This window comes from Oryctolagus cuniculus, chromosome 4, assembly GCF_051225735.1.
Source record: "Oryctolagus cuniculus isolate XC-2025 breed Fujian yellow rabbit chromosome 4, ASM5122573v1, whole genome shotgun sequence".
In the NCBI taxonomy this organism is placed as follows: Eukaryota; Metazoa; Chordata; class Mammalia; order Lagomorpha; family Leporidae; genus Oryctolagus; species Oryctolagus cuniculus.
The window spans coordinates 102,042,286-102,060,770 of record NC_142870.1 but is presented as its reverse complement, the minus strand read 5'-3'; the positions used below and the strand labels follow the sequence as shown (position 1 = coordinate 102,060,770).

General features: G+C 41.8%; 1 long non-coding RNA gene and 1 pseudogene across 4 annotated transcripts in view; both read left to right on the top strand.

Annotated features, from left to right (window-relative positions):
• LOC127482903 (uncharacterized) overlaps window positions 1-18,485 on the top strand; it is a 365,264-nt gene that overhangs the window by 86,372 nt on the left and 260,407 nt on the right. The gene's annotated exons all lie outside the window — the stretch shown is intronic.
• LOC127483052 (U6 spliceosomal RNA) lies at window positions 1,551-1,646 on the top strand (annotated as a pseudogene).

The following is an 18,485-nucleotide window of genomic DNA, read 5'->3' as shown; positions in this document are numbered from 1 at the left end:
ACTCAGAGCTGTCTGCTTCCAGGGTCACCGCAGATGTCTGCCTCAACACCAATGCTGTAAAGGAGAGCAAAGGGCAGTGAGCACGAAGGAGCAGGGTCTGTGGGCATCAGGTCATCACCCATGTGGCTGACTTATCCCTCTTAGTCTAGGTTCTATTGTTGGGCTTGGAGCCGATGACTGGGTGGCTGCTACAATGTCCAAGGACAACTTCCTCCTCAACCTTTTTCCTTCTAAGGAGACTTGGAGCACCAGGGAATGTGGCCACTGAGCCACCTTGTGTCTGTCTCTGGGGACTGCATCTTCCCCCACAGTCCAGCATCGACTATTTCAGGGACCCCCTGCATCATAGCCAACACCATTCTTGTACTCCCACCTGAAAGGCTTTGCATGGCAGCCTTACTTTTTAGCCTCACAGTCCAAGCCTCTGCCTACAAGGGACAAATCAGCTGCTGTTTTAGAATCTGATGAATGTCACGTGAGTTGCTTCAAAGAATTTAAAATAACCGGTACTAGGACTAGAACTGTGGCATGGCGGTTGAGCCACTGCTTGCCACACCAGCATCCCTTATCGGGAGCACTGGTTCGAATCCTGGTTGTTGTGCTTAAGATTCAGCTCTCTGCTAATGCACCTGGGAAGTCAATGAAGGATGGTCCAAGTACCTGGGCCCCTGCTACCACGTGGGAGACTTGGATGGAGCTCCTGGCTGCTGGCTTCAACCTGGAGCAGCTCCGACCATTGTGACCATTTAGGGAGTGAACCAGCAGATGGAAGATCTCTTTCTCTATCTCCTTCTTTCTCTACTGTTCTGCCTTTCAAGCAAGCAAACAAACAGAAATCTGTAAGAAACATAGAAGCGACAGACTCTAAATTCCAGGAGAAACTCAAGGCTCCGTTTCCTTAACACCCCACCATGGTATTGCAAAGAGAAGGAGCTCACACATGGAACCAAAGATAAAATTGACAGAAGTAACATTCTCCGAGTTCCTTTGAATTCTATCTTCCATCTCTATTTCAGTGATTGTGGAAACAGGATAGAAGTGATTATGTAGTGATTAAGAGAGAGTGCTCTAAATTGGAGGCATTGATGTGAATCTACGATTTCTAAAGTATTTATGTGTGTATATGCAGGCAAGTGTCTTTAGGTGCCTCTATGTAGGTATATTGTGTACATACATATGTATATATGTGAGCATATATATATATATTTGCATATAATGTAGGTATATTTCTTTGCTCTGTTTGCTGAAAGGACATAGAAGCAAAAAATGCCCCAATAGCAATGAGTACACTTAGTACTCAAATATTGGTCTCTAATACCATTCTCTACTGAAAGAACAAGAGATCCTCCGAGAAATGTCTGAATCAAAGGCTGAGACAGGAGTAGTTCTAGAGGATCCTGGAACTTCTTGTTATGCTAGAAATAAGGAAGCATTAAAAACACGAGTAGGCTATGTCATTAGGAGACTTACTAGCTTGCCCAAAGATGGAACAAATCAAATGCCAAAATAAATAAATACCGTATAACCATAACCCACTAAAGAAAACAGGAGCGCTCACTTAAGCAGCACATCTACTAAAATTGAAATGATACAGAGAAGATTAGTGCAAGGATGACATACAAATTTGTGAAGCATTCCATATTTAAAAAAAAAATAAAACAGGAATCCATGCCTTTGAATTAGTTTATCTAAAAAAAGACATGAATAAGTAAGCAAGTCAGTTGAGGAGAAGGGAGGCCTCCCTTAGCGCAGGATGCCAAGTGCTGACTAGTTAATGTGGAAAGACTGCTGCAGTTCAAACATTTTCTCACCATCATGATCAAGACAGATTCAGGCAAAAGTCGACTGGGAGATTAGGTGCAGGGGGTACGTTTTCATGAGGAGCTGGATGTCTTCATGTTCTTACACTAAGTCCCCACGGATTACTCCCCAGTGTCGAGGGAAATAATTGTGTCTGGATAGTGTGGAAACCAGACAACACTTTCATTACGTAAATACAGCAAGACCACCAGTGAGAAGCAAATACTGTTTACATCCAAAACGTGACGCTGTGGGAACACAATATTATTCATGAAGTATTCTGGGTGGAAACTCGTATCCTAAATGTGATCATGAGGTAACTTCAGACAAGCCTGAAGTTAGGTGCTTTCTAATGGAAAAAAAGAAAGGAGGAACTACATTATTGAAAATGTCGATGTCATAAGCAGAAAATCAGGGCTGTGAAATGTTCCAGAGTGAAGGAGCCTAAAGAAACAAGACAAAGAAAAAAAGAAAAAAAAACCTGCTATAAAAGACATTTTTAGGTCAATTGGGAAAATTGGATTATGGATGTCGATTAGATTAAACTTTTATGATAATGTTAATATAATATCAGTTATCTGCTGAATCAAATGACTCTGCTTGGTTACATGAGAGAATCTCTCTTTTCTTAGGAAACACACATTGAATTATTTAAGGGCAGAAGGGCATGATGTATTCAACTTCCATATGGCTCCAGAAAAAATATTATGTCTGCTGTGTGTAGTATATAAATTTTATTTATGGGTACTTGGAGATGAGAGAAAGGGAGTGCAAACTAAAGCATGTAGGCTAAGTGTTAACAATAGGTGAGTCTGAATGAGGAACATGTCAGTGATCTGTGAAGTGTTCCAATTCTTGTTAATTTTCTGTACGTTTGGAATTATTTACAAATGAAATCCTAGGCGAGGTGGAAGCCTGTGCACCAGTGTTGACTGCTGCAGTTCAAATTCGGGCTATTTCCCAGCTCTGGGGTCTTCAGCAAGTTGTAGGAATATAATTGCTCTGTGCCACTGATTCCTTAACAGGAAAATTAAAATAATAGTACCTGCCCCGTAGGGTTTCTGCAAGGTAGGAGGTAATGAAAGTGCTTATTATTATTGACTCGGATGACTTTTCATGAAAGAGATGCCAGAGCCTTGGGAGATAAAGCAGGAGCTAGGGTGAGGCTTGGGGTTGCAGGTACGGAGGCAGGTCCCTAAGCCAGCAGTTAAGATAAGGGGCGTGAGGAGTCCCTGACAAGAGGACCGTTCTCATCATTCACAGCCCCTCTTCAAAGATCTGGGCCGCAGCATAGGCGGCCGTGTAGAGGGAGCGCCCTGGACGCAGCAGAGGTGGTGGTGGCTCTGCTAACCATCGACTCTGAGAGCCAGAGAATCAGAAGCCTGGTGACCTTCCCAGAAAATCAAGTCCCAAGGGAATCAGACTGTTAGCGTGGGGGTGGCAAGGGAACATTTCCCAATTACAAAAGCAGCAGTGAAAACCACATGCTTGGTGCTTGGAACTAGGACAATTATAAATAAGCCCAGGACAAGTTCTCCACAAACAGAGGTTGCTTTGTGAAAAATCCTGTCAGCTAACATGGTGCTTCAGCCACAGCATCAGGTGAGGGGGGAGATGTTGGCAGCGAGTGGGAGAGGTTGAAGGCCAGTCCTGTGGTGCCCGCATGGCTTTCCTAATTTGGATGGTTTCTCTTGCAAGCTCCTTATTTGAAGACGGCTCAGGCAGTGTTATGATTAGAAACGTAATCCATTCCACATGTGTCTGGAAGCTGGGGAGGCCACACGGCAGGGTTTTCAGGGAGGATTGCCAAGGTGGCCTCCTGGAAAGCCACCTCACCATGACCCTGGATCAAGTCACGGTTTTCCTAGCCGGTCTCGGATAACAACTCCTGCTGGGGGTCAGAACAGCGGCTTGACTCTTGTCTTCTCTGTTCTTACCTGCCTGCAGGGCTGTGTGAGAGGAGGGAGGAGGATGGAGGATTTGTTTTGTGCCTGAAGTGTGGGGAAACATTGAGTGTGGCAGAAAGATACTTGAGCCCTGTGTCTTTCTCCTACTGCCTCACTTTGTCCTTGAACTTTTCAGTTGCCGTCTTGTGCCTCTGAGTCCAACATCCCTGCCTGACCTTGTCAGGGCCATGAGATGGGGAAGATGCCCTCTGCTGAAATTCTCTAGCTCAGCTACTTCTAGCTTTGGATTTTGGAAGGATCAGTTAGCTTCTCTGAGCCTTGGTTTTCACAGCTGCACGATGTGGGGATTCCTACTGGGGAGACCACAGGGAGAAGAGGAGTTACCATGTCTCAGCTGCAGGGCCCAGGCCTGGCTCTGGAGTGTGCCCAGCAAATGTCATTAGCGTCATGACGTTAGCTTCAGAGAAGAGGTGCGGCCTGCCCTTTCCCACTCACTGTTTTGTGGCCAACTCCTGGGTCCCAGCCTGGCTGTGTGTTGTACATGGGACCTGAAAGGCCTGTAACCTAGGGTACATGTACTTAGCTCTTTTCTATATGGCTTTAATGGTCGTAGTGCTAAAGCTTGCCTTCCCTTTGACCCTCTGGACTAGAGGGCCCAGCTGATCTTGGTCATTCCTAACATAATTAATATTTAGCATTTCAATGGCATGTCGGTGTTTAAATTGTTATCTTGTTAAAGCCTGCTCCCATCTGACCTACAGTTCCTTCTAATGGTAGAAGTGGTAAGACCAGTCACTTGAGCTGCTAGGAAACTCAGACACGCTTTTGGGTCCATGTCATGTAGATATCTTGTCAAATCAAACTAGATCTATGTGCAGTAGCTATTTTCCCATTTCCCCAGCTGAGCCTAATGCATTTATGGTTTGCCTCAACTCTTTTCCATCTTCTACTTATACAACAGTGTGCAGCACTGTAAGTTCCTGTCTGATTTGAAATGTGGATACAATACCCTTGTTGTATACTGCTGGTCAGAAGTGCAGCAAAAAAAGACATTGTCTTAGACTCAGAAGAACTGATTTCAATTTCACTGCTTACTAGTTCTACAATCTCAGTCAAGTAAATTCAGCTCTCTCAGCTTCAGTTTCATCTAGAAAAAGGAGATTAAAATAACTAAGAATGGGGGCCAGCACTGTGGCGCTGCGCGTTAAAGCCCTGGCCTGCAGAGTGCATTCCATATTGGCGCTGGTTCAAGTCCCTGAAGCTCCACTTCCGATCCAGCTACCTGCTAATGCACCTGGGAAAGCAGTGGAAGATGGCCCATGTCCTTGGGCTCCTACACCCACGTGGTGTAGGCCCGGAAGCAGCTCCTGGCTCCTGGCTTCTGGCTTCTGGCTTCAGATTGGCTCAGCTCCAGCCCTTGTGGCCATTAGGGGAGTGAAGCAGCAGATGGAAGACCTCTCTCTCTGTCTCTATCTCTCTCTGTAACTCTCTTTCAAATAAATATAATAAATCTTTTAAAAAAATAACTAAGATGTACAAATGATAGTAAAAACGGGAGTCTGGTAAGCTGTTAAGTACATGCCAATGTCAATTTAATTTATCTTATTTACTGATTTTTTTCTACTGAGCAGTTGAAGATTCTCAAAAGAGGGAGAAAAAATGATTTCTGCCTTCAGTATAAGGCAATTTTTAAGTCATATACTAGACATTTCCTTTTAGTCCTGCCTTCTCTGGTGGTAACTGTAGTTTAAACTTTTATGTTTCTTTGCTAATTTAATAATATGGCAGTGTCCTCTTTTGAAAGGACAAATGAGTCCATAGCTAGGAGAACATTGTGTGCTCCAGGGAGGAAATATGTCAGCGACATCTAAGGTGGCCTCTTATTGTTGGTATTACTCACCTGGATCATTTTAGTGCTGATACAGTAAGATCATCACAACCCAAAGTGGAACGAATAAATTATGGATGGCTGTGCATACTCATGCTGGGTTCCAGAAAAGGGCTGTGAATAGCCGGCACTGGAGCTGAACTCTCCAAAGGAACAATGAAGGCTGGTTGGAGCCCAGGGGAAAGGAGACCTAGGGGGATCAGGTTCCCACTGCATTGTGACTGAATGAATAATTCAGGAGTATTGTTTTGGGGTAGGTGTCCTTTTCAGCATCTTTAAAAACCTCTCTTTCTCCCACAGTGGGTTCACATAGCCATTCAATATCACGTCAAGGATTCTTTCTTGGCTGCAATGCTATGCAGTGGTAGGGTGAAGTGTGCGTTTCATGCACATTACAGCGGAATTATTAGATCAAAATTGTTACTGTGATCTCCATCACCAAATACTTGAGAAGCGTGTTTTCATTTCAGAATTTCTAGTATTTTATTCAGTTGATTTCCCATCTTCATTGTAAGCATTAGGATAAGAATAGGAAAATGAGATTCATATGTGACATAGCCATTCACCAGCTAATGTGCAGGCATTTTTGTCAATGACATATTTTTGAATGTCAAGCATTTTATTTTTGTAACCAATAATATCCTTTAGGGCACTGTTTAGAAAGCTTTACTAAACTTATTTATAGCTTGTCTTTTTCCAAAAAGGATTTGGGATGGTGTAGAAAGAAAGACGCTTACTAGGAAGACTAGATTAATAAAATATATATGTGTAAGGTGGTTTCCAGGCTTTCTCTTGGGAGAACAGTGAGTAGGGTACACCTTCCACCACCCCAGTGAGGAAAGAAGAATCCCAACGGCGTGCTTAAACAACCAAAGATCCCTAAACTGCTGCAGAGATGTCGAGGACGGAGATTTGTGTTGCTCTTGGAGGCGGAGAGGAAGGTGAGAGAAACACAGGAAGTCATGGTTGAGGCAGGTGAGTGAAATTCCTGAATGATGTGGGTTGCTTTCTTGGACATTTCCCTCCCTGTGACTCCAGCATTCCCTAGCAATCTATAATCATACAGCTTTCTCCATATGACTAATGCCATAGGTTTCTGGTGGTAACCAGGGTCAGAAATGAGCCTGTGATGTCAGAGGCAAGCAAGAGGATCCTGCACTAGAGGCAACTGGAGGCTTCATTTCTGGGGTAGAGTGATACAAAGACAGAAGATGAAACCTAAGAAAATAAGCAAGAAATAAACCCACCAATTGTGATGCTTTTTAACAGAGGTTTGTGGTTGACTTAGAAACTCTGGATTGGAATTTCTGGACAGCCATTGTGGAAAGCAAAGCACATATTTCTTATTCTCAGAGAGGAAGCTACACACTATCATTAAGAGATTTTTAGAATCCAGCTTCAATTATGAAGATTTTTTTTTTTACAAAAGACTCCATGTAACATAAAAATGCCCTCTTTATCAGTTTTTTCAGTGACTGTAGAAGCAGATTTATGTAGCCTGATCCTTGAACTACCCCTCCTTAAAGCTCAGGGTGTGAAAGGTAAAGCACAATCCAGTGAAAAGAGCTCTGGGAAGGACTGAGCCTATCTGGCCCAAGTGTTACACCGCGTGTGGTGGTTGTCTATGGCCATTCTTGTTGATCAGTCTAAGCCAGGAACCATAGTGCCATTCCTCTTGCCAAAGCCTCTGTGACCTAATCCTGGCCACTGAGAAGTGACTGGACAAAATCTGGAAATTTCTGGGAAAGGTTTCCTCCATGTTAACTAGAAAATACAGGATGAAAGCACCTCTCTTTTTTTAGGGAGTACTGTTGTCTGTGGATGTACCACCATGGAATGAAACCAACACTGAAGATGACAGAGTGGATAAGGAGAAAAAACTCTTCTTGGGCTACTAACTCAGTCAGTCATGGGTAGCTGCTAGGCCTGTAGTCCTGTTATATTTCCTTCTTGGTTAAGTCAGTTGGAGCTGGAAATTTTTTTAAAGATTTATTTATTTATTTATTTATTTTTAACTTTATTTAGAAAATATAAATTTCCAAGGTATAGCTTTTGGATTACAGTGGCTTTTTCCCCCAATACCTCCCTCTCACTCACAACCATCCCATCTCCCTCTCCCATCCCATTCGCATCAAGATTCATTTTCAATTATCTTTATATACAGAAGATCAATTTAGTATATACTAAGTGAAGATTTCAACAGTTTGCACCCACACAGAAACACAAAATGCAAAGTACTGTTTGAGTACTAGTTATACCATTAATTCACATAGTACATCTCATTAAAGACAGAGATCCTACATGGGGAATAAGTGCACAGTGACTCCCATTATTGATTTAACAATTGACACTCTTATTTATGACGTTTGTAATTACCCAAGGTTCTTGTCATGAGTTGCCAAGGCTATGGAAGCCTTTTGAGTTTGCTGACTTCGATCTTTCGACAAAGTCATAGTCAAAGTGGAAGTTCTCTCCTCCCTTCAGAGAAAGGTACCTCCTTCTTTGATGGCCCTATTCTTTCCACTGGGATCTCACTCACAGAGATCTTTCAGTTAGGTGTTTTTTTTTTTTTTTTTTTTTTTTTTGCCAGAGTGTCTTGGTCTTCCATGCCTAAAATACTCTCATGGGCTCTTCAGCCAGATCCGAGTGCCTTAAGGGCTGATTCTGAGGCCCAGAGTGCTGTTTAGGACATCTGCCATTCTATGAGTCTGCTGTGTACCCCGCTTCCCATGTTGTTTCGTTCTCTCCTTTTTAATTCTATCAGTTAGTATTAGCAGACACTAGTCTTGTTTATGTGATCCCTTTGACTCTTAATCCTATCATTATGATCAATTGTGAACTGAAACTGATCACTTGGACTAGTGAGATGGCATTGGTACATGCCACCTTGATGGGATTGAATTGGAATCCCCTGGCACGTTTCTAACTCTACTGTTTTGGGCAGAGTTACAGAGAGGCAGAGGCAGAGGGAGAGGCACAGAGAGAGAGGTCTTCCATATGCTGCTTTACTTCCCAAATGGCCAAAATGGCTGGAGCTAAGCTGATCCAAAGCCAGGAGCCAGAAGCTTCTTCCAGGTCTCCCATGTGGGTTCAGGGGCCCAAGGACTTTTCCAGGCCATAGCAGAGAGCTGTATTGAAAGTGAAGCTGCCAGAACATGAACTGGTGCCTATATAGGATGCTGGCACTGCAGGTGGCCGCTTTGTTTGTTATACCACTGTGCTGGCCCTTGGGAATTGCTTTATTTATGGTCAGCAACATCTTGACTGATACATCTTTCAGTAATATATTCTTTATCTAAATGATGAAACAGAAATGAATATAAGGGAACAAAGGAAAGTAGGTGAGTGAGGTCATGACCCACCCCTTAGCTTGTCTCTCTAGTCAGCCTCATGCCTGCTATTCTTCTGTGCTCTAGGAATGCTAAATATGTGATTTCTGGCCATCACTCTTTTGCACAGATACTCCTCAGAACAGCTCCCTTATATTCATGAGTGAGTGTGCATGTGTACACATACACACACACACACACACACACACAGACTCCTGTACCCTGGCAACTTCTGCTTAGTCTTCACTCTTTGAAGTTCATTCATATATCACTTATTTAGAGGTAGGGGAACTGTGTCTCCTTTTCCATATAGCCCTAAACCCTTCCCATTAGTGGTGTCTATGACAGGAAGTCTCTAAATTGTTCCCAATAATCTCCACTTCCTGGAGATTATTGTGTAGTCTCTTCCCTTTAATGTGAGATAGTGACGAAATACACTTGAATGGAATACAGCAAAAGGAATATGTAGATTTCATACTTGTGATGTCACTGCCAAGGTTAGGTTACAAAAAATACTATGGTTTTTGTCTCTGGCACCCTGTCTGACTCTCTGACTCTGTGTCTTAGATCATGAGTTGCCACAGTGAGCTCTCAGTGAGCTGGTAGAAGGCAACACAACAAAGCTTGGAAACGGACGACCTTTCATCCTCAACTTAGCCTTCAGATGGAATCATAGTCATGGCTTATAGATCGACTGCAATTGAATCTAAAGAAATTGAGATAAAAATGCGGTTTGTTTTTTTCAGATGTATTTGTTTATTTGAAAGATGGAGTGACACAAAGAGAGGGAGAGATGAGAGAGGTAGAGAGAGAGAGTAAGAGAGGGAGGGAGGGAGAGAGAATATGATTCTCCATTGGTTCACTCCCCAAAAGGCTGAAATGGCCAGGACTGGATCAGGTAGAAGCCAGGAGCCTGGAACTCCATCTGGTTCTCCCATATTGGGGGCAGGGTCCAAGCTCTTGGGCCATCTTCTGTTGCCTTCCCAAGCACATTCGCAGAAAGCTAGATTGGAAGTGGACAAGCTGGAAACTTGACCCACTACTCTGATATGGGATGCTGATGTTGTAAGTGATGGCTTAACTCTCTGAGCCATGATACCAGCTCCACAGAATTATGTTTTAGGGTAATTTGTTATGCAGTTTAAATGATTCCCACAATATCTCTTCTTTAGATTCCACCAGAAATCTATACTTCCCCTATTATAACACATACCACTCTGTTGTAATTATCTGATATTTATCTGACTGGTTAGATTGCAAATTCTGTGAAGATGGGGCATTATTTGTCTTGTGCAATATGGTATTGAAAAAGATAACATCATTCTTAGTACATAAAAATATAAGCTCACTGAATGATGATAGAAATTTGGACTCTATACATACAGTATATGGCACAAACATGGCTGTGGAAATAGGAAGTTAGATCAAATAGATGAGAACCATAGAGGAAGATAACAAAATGAATGCCAAATTATAAGATAATTGGTGGTCTTTCAAATGTGTAAACAGACTGAGTACCAACCAAGATGGTGCTAACACATAACATAATCTTTGCACATCCTCTCCTGGCTTCTAGTGCTGGTATCATGGTAAAACCGCTTGTGAGAAGAGAGGTGAAAGAACGTGGCCAGATAAGCTGAGACTCAGGATTCTCGGGCCTGCCTTCCTACTGGCCAGGCTGGTTTTGACTGGCCCTTCAGCTATTAGCACTTCAGCTCCCTTAAGAGGCAGAAGGAGACACTGAATCTTCTGCTTCTCTATAACTCTCTTCTGCCATCACTCACCTCACACTGTTTGAGAGCAGGGCCCTCGATTTGTTTGCTTTCCATCTCTTCCTCTCTGAGGGGACACATGCCCTGTGGCACAGTGGTTTCCAAGCTGCGGGGAGGAAAGGGACACATGGTGTCCTGGGCCTATTAGAACTTGTGGTAATTTACGTAGAATGTATTCACCAGCTGCCTCTGCCTGGCTTGTTACACACTTTTGAAAATCTCTGAGGTAATATGAAATGACAGACCGGTAAATAATGGTCAACAGACCAGACATTCTGCTGTTTGATAAAATGAATGCAGTATAACCTAACTATGTGTTCTGTAGAAGCATGAAAGAAATAGCTGAAAAATAATCTGAGCAGAAAAATTTAACAAGTTGCACATTGCAGTAAAGCTGCTGTCACAAAATTTCCTGTGTTCCCTGAGACTAGGCTTCTGTACACACATGAGCTTCTGAAACGAGTAATCCATCACGTGTTGACAATTTCAAAGGCAATACTTGGAGGCAATTACCACATCACCAGCAGACTTCTATATCTACAAGAGATTATTGTCAATATCCCTGAGTGGTAAGAAACTCGTATTCCTCTACTTAGTTTATAGTAGATTCTTCTGAGATAACAACAACAATAACACTACTAACAATGATTATCTAATGTTCCAAAATGCTTTCTATCTGTCATTGCATTGCTCTCACTAGGTTCTGTTGGTTAAGCAGCACAGGTGTTCTAAAAGGAATATCTTTCCTGCAAGTTCACCTACTTGCTCATTCAAAGGACTCCCTAATCTGAGATGACCATGTGCCAGGAGACTCAATGGGGACACTGCTGAGTAAGACGTGATGAGCTCTTTCTGGGGTTCAGAATCTTGAAGGAGAGGCAGACAGGTAAGCAGGCAGGTCAGTGTTGTCAGGACTTGCTTTCTTCCTCCCTTATCTGGTCCATACCTGGTGCCAAGAGTGGAATCATTCAGTCCTTAGTGCAACAGAAAATGCCCCCCCCCCCCACTAATAGTTCCATGAAAGAAAATCTTTTCTTTTCTTTATGTTGAAATTTTAATTATTTCCCAAAGAGACCCCAAATTGCAGAAATACAAGAGCGATATGGCTCACTGTTTAACAATGTCACTTCTCATGAGTATGGATGGATGGTCCTTTTACCAGTAAGAAGATCCATCTCTTAGAAGGAACTTTTACCTTTAGGAGTTCATTATGTGAGATGTGAGAAGTTTTAAACTTCAAAGGAAGCTGGTGGTGAGCTGCAACTGCTGTGTACGGGTCTCTGAGAGCCAAATGTACACATCTCTTCCTGGCTCCGGGGTCAGTGAGGTAAGACCGGTGGCTGGAAACTGCTCATGGTGAGAGTGTTTTCAGCTAGGAAACTGAAAAACCACGTGGAACTTTTTTCCTCCTGGAGAGTCAGTTGTAAAACATTTACTAGCAAACCACTGACTGTAGCTCCCTACCTTCACCTGGGACTTGATTAAGTTGATGGATTTGCTGAATTATTCTGCATATGATATGCATAAAAACCTCTTAATTTGGGATTGAACATAATTACACAGACTGTATTAATTTCTTTCCCTCTCTCCCACATACATGGGTTAAAACTCCCTTCATTTGGCATGTAAATTTATGCAAACTAGCAAACAATTCAGGTTTTAAGCTGAGAACCCTGGAACATTAATAACACTGCATGCTTGATTATGTAGCTACCAAACCAACGCTCATTCAAAACCACCCTCCCACTTTGCCACCTACGGAAATACCCTGCTGAAATGTGCTTTTATTCTTTGATTGACAAATACCTATCTTCCCTCATGTTGAAAAAAGAAAACAAAAAGTCAAATCAAAACAGAAACACACAGATGGCTGGATCTTGAAGAGCTCGTAAATCATCAAGTTGAACACTCAATTCTCTTCTTCAGTACGTGTCCCCAACTTAGTCACTTCTCCAGAAAGATGTTCCTGTTCCTGTCAATAGTCTTCCTGTTTTCCTAGTAATCATGTTGGGAACTTTATTATCATTGAGTGCTCACTACAGAGGAGAATCACAGAGACAATTCAGCAAATATGCAGCGAACAGATTGAGGTTTTCAAGTTTGTGATCCCATGCAACAAGCAAACAAGTCTGTAGATGTTTCTGTAAAATGTTCACTTCTCTTTCACTGCCAGTACTAACTGAAGCCCTTGTTACCCCACCTTTCCTCAGCTACTTGTCTCATGCTTGTCTCCCTCCACTTTTCAGCAATTAGGCAGCCATCTTTAGCTGAATTGTTGGTGTAGTGAGCACTGGGCTTAGGGATGACAGGAACCAGATACTTTGCTTTCAAGATGGAGGAGACACAAATGGATGCAAAGCAATCTCTGTGTCATATGACAAGGGCTTTGACGGCTCCTAAAGAGACTATAAAGCAAAGAGGGGCGAGATTGGGACTATTTCAAGATGCAGAGCCTTGAACCGTGTTTTGTCATCTGCCTGTAATTCTCCAAGGGAAAATATTGCCTAAGGGGAAGGGACTAGTGTGGTGCATTATGTCTTGGACCAAAGCAGAGTCAGGAGAAGGACGCAGATTCTTTTGGTTAAGTTCTGACATTTTCACACCCTGAGTGACTGCAGGCAAATTACCAAAAGTCCTTGGGCCCTAGTGACCTCATTGCAAAAGGGGACCATATGATTTAAACCTTGTGAGGAGGACTCGTGGTGCTAATTGTAAATTTCTTGGGATGAGTCTGATTACACTTTAAATCCTTGGTACCTGCCCAGCTCAAGAGAACAGTCTTTGCAAAACTATGGATGTGAGAAATAGGCATGGTCTGTTTTGGGAGAGCAAATTTCCTTTGTAGCAGAAACACTGAGTGCTTGGGGATGGTGAAAGATGAGGCTGGAATGGCAGGTGGAGGAAAGGCCTGGAGGGCCTTGTGTGCTGTGCTCAGTTCTTTGAGATTTAACCTGCAGGTGATGAGGGTCCACTGAAGCATTTTTAAGGAGGACAGGGACTTATTCTGCTTCCTGCTTCTAAGCTGAACTTTGGTTTTTGTTATTATTCTCCTGTGCAGCACCGTCAAAGAGAAACAGAGCTGATGTTTGTTCAAGATGAAGACAGATTTTATTCAGATTCTGTAGTAAGGGAAACTACAGTATAACTGGAAATTAATTCCAGTAAAGCAAAAGATGGGAGACTTTTTAAACATGTGCTAAAGGAAAAGCACTGGAGGATGATGGCAAGTGGTGATGTTGGTTAATACACTATGGCTTCTTGTTTTGGTAACTGCTACTTTTCTAAGTTGGGCTCCTCCCACCCAAAGACGTTGAACATCATGATCCCTTCCATCATGACGATTATATCTTGAAGGGATGGCTTCTTGGTCCTCATTCCTGTGTTATAGAAGATATATCTCAACGGGACAGAGAAACAGTCCAGAGTGGCAAGTTTTCTAGGGTAAATACTCGAAGAGGAGACTTTAGGGATCTGTAGTTGGGTTTTGGATAGTGCAAACAGTAAATTATTTTGTCAGCAGGCATTGTAGGGGGTTGGGGTCTTGCTAAGGAAAGAGCATCAGGCTGATAGAATCCATGCCAGAGTTTAAGTGTTTTAGTATAGGGAATGGAGTGGGTAAAACCACGTGTTTGAGAGTTTGCAGTTCTCACAGGCCATGGTTAAGGCCTGGCTGAGAAGAGGACTCAGGAACTAGACTGAAGTTTGGTCAAGGAGAGGATATTTGTCAATAGCTTCCAGTAGCTCTTTCCTATTGCATGATATTTAAAACTCCTTGGTTAACCTTCTAGACCTTCCAAAATGTGGTCTCATCTGCCTGGAAACCCTCTCTCAACACGGCCTCCGGGATTTTGCTTCTGTGGGTCCCTTTTGTTCTGCTGCTTACATCTTTTTCACTCTTCATAGTCCCACTTAGTGAATGCTCTGCATATGCAAAGCTTTATTTGATAACTCTGGACTCTTTTCTGAACTGCAAAACTCAGTTTTCTTGCCATACACATTAGCGCTTAATCATCTTACATATTATATTTGGAACATATGGGATCATGGAAAGTGTACCGGGTTTGGGATTCAGGGAGGGTGGGGGTTGAGTCTCAGTTCTTCCACTGAGCAGCTGTCTGAACATAAGCAAGTCATCTCTAAGTTTCAATTTCTTTATCTGTAAAATAGTGATAAGACTCACTCCCACAAACCGTTATGACCAAATCGGATGACACGTGTTTGTGAAAGTTCCCCACACAGTGCATGGCCCAAAGTTCATGTACAATAGTTGTTTATGACCTTATGTATGTGAATACTGTCTTTCTGATTGAATTTTTAAGTCAAGAATATGGCTTATCTTCTTGCCTTTCTCAATCTCTATCAGTGTTTAGCCTGTGGTAGGTACTCAACAAACACTGGCTGAAGGAATTGATTCATTGTATTCTTAGCGGGAAGGAGCTGAGGGTATTGTACATTCTGTGACGAGTTCAGCAGCTACTCAATAAAGAAATGAATCCTCCAGACACCAATCAAAGAGAGGCTGAAATGATACAGTTCTACGAAACCCTAATTCAGATTAATGGACTTTCTGATCTCCAAACACTCTCCAACAGCCTTTAAAGCACTCAGACAATCTAAGCAGAAGCCTGACGAAAACTAGAACATAGATATAATTATGGGTAAGTCTGGGAAAAAAGCTGGCTGAATCTCAGGCCCAGCATAAAAGAAAATAACAATCAGGGCCGAAATTCTTCCTCTCCTCACTCTTTCCTTGCTGGGCAGGCCATCTCACAGTAATTAGCTCCTGAACATCCTCATGTAATAAATGAATAGAACAGCAGACTCCAAGAGTGATTTATTATTTATCATGAATAGCAAGTGAATGAAATAATTTAGCATCCACTAATATCTAAAAGGGACCCACTCATTTTTAATCATCTCATATGACATGTGATCACTCACTCACATTCATCTCCCTGAGCTCCTTGTCAGCAAGGAAGCCATAGCAGGCAGCAGAATGCTGTTTATGTACTTCCATGACACAAATGTATCATTAGGTGGATGTTACAGCCTGTAGTATTAGGACCGTGTTTTTCTGTACAGTGTGACAGTTTGACACAATCCATACATGTGTCACCTTTTGCATCCCATTGGTATTGAGGGAATCCACAATGTTAACATATTACAGCTCATAGTTCTGAAGCTAGGATTAAAAATGGCAAGCATGATGACTGTTAGAAATGGTGGTGGCTTCACTGAGAAAGTGATAATTTGATGCTGCTCTCTATCATGAAACCAATTCTAGTTGAAGCACTTCCCATTGGAATTATAATTCTGCTGGTGAATAATATAATTTTGTACTGTCTACTGTTGAGTCACAGAGGATGTAAAATTAGTATCTTAATGTCTGGAGTTTGGACAATGTCCTTTACGTAGGTATATTATTTATATTTCTAGGGATATACAGCCAAGTTTTGTTATGATTATAAATCCACATGTTTTGAAAAGAGAAGAGGAGAAAATAAAATTGACTAGAAGGCTAAATTGGCAAGTTAGTCCAGTTTTCCGTGGTACAAACTTAAGTCATAATGGATACTAATAGTGACTACTATTTTTAAATTTCCTTCATGGTGCCATACACTGTTCGTGCACTACTTTATTTCATACTTCCTTCAGTCTTGTGGGGGAAAATATTATCCCTATTTACACATGAAAGTGTGCAGTTATACAATCTTTGGTTATATCAAAGTCTACAAAACAATTTAGAAAACAAAAAGATCTGAATTCAATGATTATTTTGAAAATAGTAAGTTTAAAATCACTCCCATTCTTCCACTTGTTTTTCAAGATTCATTTTTGCATTTGGATATAACTTCATTGGAATTATTTTACTGGAACTATTATATATATTATCATCCTATTGTTTTTCTACTATTACATTTTTATTTGTAGTGTAATGTTATCTCATATAATATCCAGAAAAGAATATGTCTCTTTTTTGCCAGGTTCACTAGATCAATGTCCATGAATGTATGTATGAATCACCCTGGGGAGTGATCTCGTTAGTGCGTAGAGTCTAATTCAACAGATCGCAGGGGTGTGGTTTGAAATTCTGCACTCCGTGGTGATGCTGACACTGCTGATCCCAAGCCCACAGATGGGTGGAGCTGTAAACTGAGACAGGTTGAATCCAGCCGCTCCATGAAGCTGTTGTCATTGTGGCTTTGATATAAAGGAGCTGTAGCTTTCCCCCCTTTTCTCTTATTGGAATGTATAAATGCTGTCTTTTTTTTTCCTGTAAGTCCTGTACACCAGCGTGGGATCATCACTTTTTCTCATTACTCATCAGATGTGTTCACAGTTCACCCAAGTTACCTTTGGTCTCTCATATTAGATCATTCCTAAAAGATTACATTGGTTTTGATTTATAGTAAAAGAGTAACTCACACTCTTACAAACTTCTAAGGAGTATAAGCAAATACAATTAATTTGGAATAAAAAAGGCCAAGAGAGAGAATATACAGGACAGGAAAAACTACTCTGGATGGCTTGTCCCAAGCCATTTGGTTGGCAGTTTGAAGGAAGTACTAAAGTTTTAGCTGTGTGTTTCTTAGTGTTCAGAGGATATTCTTTTGATGAAAGATGCTAACCTATATAAGCATATATGGTGTACAGGACTTGTTCTATCTTTGGCTTGAAAGCTTGACTTCAGTGTAATGAAGGCTTTGTGTGTGTCAGAATGTGAAACAGGTGTCCTTGTAGGTAACCTTTCTATTAATATTGGTGACTCTTAAGAACCAAGGACCCCCTTTATAGGACTTATTTTGTATTTTACAAAAAATCTGTGAGATGGTGGCCTGTGGGAGGGGACTCGTCTCACCAAACCTTGAATGAAGTCAAATGATTTTTGAAAACCAGTGAGGTTCATGGAGGCAGCAGGAGGTAGGAAGCCAGAGGGAAGCCCTAGGGTCAAGCTGAATTAGGGCTGAACTGTGATTGTGCCTTTAGTTGGCCATAAGACATCAGAGGAACACCATCTGGGGAGCCTCTGTGTCCTCCTCTTCCAAATGGGGCCCCAAATCATTACTTCATGTTAAGTGTGGGAGCAAATGCTGTCACCACCATTAAGGACCTCAGCCCAAAGTACTAAGAAATATGTGGACATTTCAGATAGAACTGCATTTCAGATATAGCTACATTTCTCTTGGTTACTCACCACTGGTTTAGAAGAGGAAGATATTGATATACTTCATTAACAACGTTCAATCTACCTGCTCTCATCCTCAGCTAATATCACTGTAAACAAAAACCACTTTAGCAAAGGAAAATTGGATTTCAGTCACACAGTTTATTTTGAAAATAGAAAGGTTTGAACCCCTCCCCCCTTTTCATCCCTCTTTCTTTTCTTGTTTTCTTGTTCTACAAATCCTTCTGGAAAACCTCTTTGGTTATCTCCTCCTTCCTCAGTTCTTTTCCTTTTTGAAAGACAATCTTTACAGTTAGACAAAATTTTGTTGGGTTCATTTATAGCTACAATCTATCAGAATAGAAATATTCCACTTACGTCCGCAAACTGAAGGAAACTGAAACACTCAACAGAGTATTTTTTTTTTAAGATTTATTTATTTATTTGAAAGGCAGACTTATTTATAGAGAGGGAGATGCAGAGGCAGAGAGACAGAGAGAGTGTTCTTCCATCTGCTGGTTTACCCCTCAGATGGCTGAAACAGCCAAGGCTGGGCCACATTGGAGCCAGGAGCCAGGAGCCAGGAGCTTCATTTTGGTCTCCCACATAAGTGCAGGGGCTAAA